Below are 3,750 nucleotides of genomic sequence, written 5' to 3' on the forward strand. Positions count from 1 at the left end.
AGAAACTCACCAAAGAACTTGTAAAGTTCCTGCAGTTTCTTGCTGCTTCCACGGTGGACTTGGGTTGGTTGGTGAGCCTTGCAGTTTCTTCTGGATTGAACTTCCCTTGCTGATTCCTATGTGGTGTCTGCTGAATGCACTGGTCTGCAGCTGCTGATTCATGAGTGGTGATTGCTGATTAGACTGAACTGCTGCTGCTGATTTGTGTTGGTGTTTTGCTAAAGGACTGGCATGTTGAGATCCAGACAATGGAAATTGGAACTTTTTCTAAACAGGTCTACTTCCCCTCTGTCCTAATAATTTTTCTCTTTCACTACCTCTGGTGGGCTAAAGGAGACATTGAACCCTTATTAACACAGGTTGAGAAATATATATGTTTACAAGTAATCTTGGCTTGGATCTGTGATGTGTGTCCAGGCCCTTCTTGCTTTAAGAGTCTTGAAAGTCAGGTTTATATGTTACTTAGTCCTTTTCCCTTGCAGCTTTTAATTCATGTGTGTGTGCAAGAGTGTGTGTGTGTTCTATAAGTTTCATGTTTGGATTATTATGTATTGTGGGGAAGTTTCTTTGCTGGTCTAGTCTATTTGATGTTCTATATGCTTCTTGTACCTTTATAGGCATCTTCTACTTTAGGGTTCAGACATTTTCTATTTTATTGAAAATATTTTATGTGCCTTTGGCCTGTGTGTGTTGCCCTTCCCCTATTGCTATTATTCTTAGATTTGGTCTTTTCATAGTGATCCATATTTCCTGGATGTTTTGTGCCTGGATTTTATTATTCAGCTTTCCCATTTTCTTGAACTGAGATTTCTATCCCTTCTATTTTGTCTTCAATGTCTTAGATTTTCTCTTCCATATCATGTAGTCTGCTATGAAGCTTACCTCTGAGGTTTTTCTTTGTTTTCCTAAGTTTTTCATTTCCAGTTTTACCTTAATTTGAGTTTTTGCTAGTGATTCAATTTCTGCTTTCACGTCTTGAACTGATTTCTTAATCTCATTACATGGTATTTTATAAATTTCATTAATGGATTTTTTCACTTCCTCTTTAAGGTCTTTGAATATTAAAGTAGCCATTTAGAAATTCTTGTCTTTTGCTTCAGCTCTGTTACACTTCTTAGGACATTTCTAGTAGCATTACTGGGTTTGCTAGAGACATGGTTTATTGCTATTGATTGTGTTTTTCATTGGTGTCTATCCATCTGGGTTTGGGATGATGGTCATTTTAGGTGCTGATATCTGGTCTTGTCTTTGCTGGTAGTGTGTTCTCTTGCCTTTTGTAGAACTTGGGGACATGTGATGTCTGTGGGTGGTCTGGTAGGGAATGCTTCTGAGTACCTGCTGGTTTTGGCCACTGGGGGCTAGTATAGAATTTATTTTTAGATATTGGGAGCTGACACAAAGGAATGGGGATGGGCTAGAAGAGGGAAGGTGGTGAAAGAGTTCGCAGGAAGGAAAACTGACTGTTATGTATGATTTGACATAGTCTGTAGAAACTGAACTCAGAGAAAGTGGACAGGCCCCAGCAGGTGTGCTGCTACTGAGCTGGCGATAAGATTTGAGGAATTGAGATTGGAGGACAGGAAGGAGAATCAAGAATTCTCTATTCCGACAAGATGAAGTGTCTAGCATAGCTCCAGGGAGGGACTGAGTGGGGTGGTGGGTGAATGAAGAAAAAGATATAGATACATAGACAGAAAGCTGGGATCAGATAACCTGACCCTGGGTGTGAGAAACAATGCAGCACAGTGGAAGCTCAGTGTGTTTATTATATAGAGCTGAACAGAGAAGTGGGGTTCCTGCATAAAATTGAAGATGAGGGCAGGATTATTACATAAGATAAACAGGGAAGGGACTTTATCTCCCAAACTATAGGGGGCCATGTCTCATTCCAACTACCATAGCTCTTTTTCTCTTGTTTTTTACTTGTTTAATTTGGAATACCAGCCCATGGGATTGTGCTGCCTACACTTTGGGTGGATTAATAACCATTCCTGTGGGAATGAGGATATTCTAAAGGGATACTTCCATCCCTCCCTTTATATGTTAGACTAGGAAATAATAGACACCAATGCATTTGAATTCCCCTCGCTGGAGATGCTGGAGAAGGAAAAGGCACCCTGGTGTCCAATAGAGAGGAACTGATCTGGAAAAAGATATCATGCAAAATTGTCAGATTACCTTCAAGGAGAAATGATGATGGACAGAACCATACCTTGAGCACACTGCATAGTTATATACCTTTGGACATCTATTTAAACCTAAACCTTATGTCAAGGGCCCGATGGACTTGCAGGGTGGTAGGGGTATCCCTGACTTCTTTGTTCTTCTCAAAGTGACCATTTTTAATAAATCTTTTTTTTTTTTTTTTTTTTTTTTTTTTTTTTTTTTTTTTTTTTTTTTTTTCTGCTCTCTTTTGTTTCTTTAATCGGCCAGGTTCCAGGCTGAGCCAGGGTCCAGGGTGTGTGTCTGACAACTCTGGTAACAATTTTGGTGAACCATGGTCAGGAGAAAAGGCACATTTGTTAGTGTCAGCCATTTTTGGAAGTTGACCTTGGGTGTGTTGCAATAAATCTCCAACCAAAATAAGCCCGGGCAATGAAAACACAACTAAATTAATATGAACACATGCTGTGAGCCTAGACTGGGCAGATCTAGCGCTACACTACCCCATAGAAGAGACCCCTTAGAACTTGTGGTTTCTCCAGGCCAGGTGCTTCTGCTCCACTTTCCTTCTTCCTCCTCTTCCATTGTCCCCCCACCCCTCTCTCCCAAACCTTCCCCCCTTTCTCCACACAATCACCAGCTCTAGACTTTATTTATAAATTAAGGTGGGAAGAAGGTTTACAGGAAATCATCTGAGTGCTGACTCATTCCTTGTTGCAACCCCTCACAGGAGAACAGAATTAACATCAAATATAATTAGTCCCGGGGCTATCTGCAACATGGGTGGAAAGGAAAACTTGAACAGCACCACAGAGCAGTTGGAATCACTTTATTTTGAGTGTGTGTGTAAATGCAAATGCATGAATATTACAGCATATGTGTGTAGGTCAGAGACCAACTTTTCAAGAAACCTTGTTATGATGCAGGGTCTCTTGTCGGTTTTTCTGCTGCGTTGCATACATTACAGGATACTTGGCCCATATGTGTCCAGCTGATTCTCCTGTCTTTACTTCCCATCTCACTGTAGGAGTTCTGGAATTACAATGCATGCCATTGCATATGTTTTTTTTTTTTTTTTTTTTTAAAAAACATGGGTTCTTATAATCTAATTCAGGTTGTCAGACTTGCACAGATGCCCTCTTCCCCACTGAGTCCTGGCCCATATATCTCAATCTTGGGTTAACTGTACCTGTGTCTGAAATATCTATATCTTCATGGGTATCTATATCACAAACAGAATCACAATTAGTCCCCAAGGATAGAAGATATTTAGTATGTGTCAAATGACCATGCATAAGACCAAGGGGGACTCTCCTCCTATGAGGAGAAGGGAGGGGGCAATGGGGAGAGGGATTTGTAAGGGACTAAGAGGAGAGGAGGAGGGGCTATGATTTTGATGCAAATTGAATAAAAATAAACTACTATAAAAAGAAACATTTCTCAGTAACTTCTAAGCTTTAGTTACTTTTGGAAGGGTGGATATACCTGACTCCATTTTGTTGTTCGCTTTAATGCAAAGTCAAGCCTGGACTGCCCTTAAGCTTATGATCTTCTTGTTTTAGCCCCCTAAGTGCTATATTACAGGAA

Source organism: Mus caroli, chromosome X (genome assembly GCF_900094665.2).
Source record: "Mus caroli chromosome X, CAROLI_EIJ_v1.1, whole genome shotgun sequence".
Classification (NCBI taxonomy): Eukaryota; Metazoa; Chordata; class Mammalia; order Rodentia; family Muridae; genus Mus; species Mus caroli.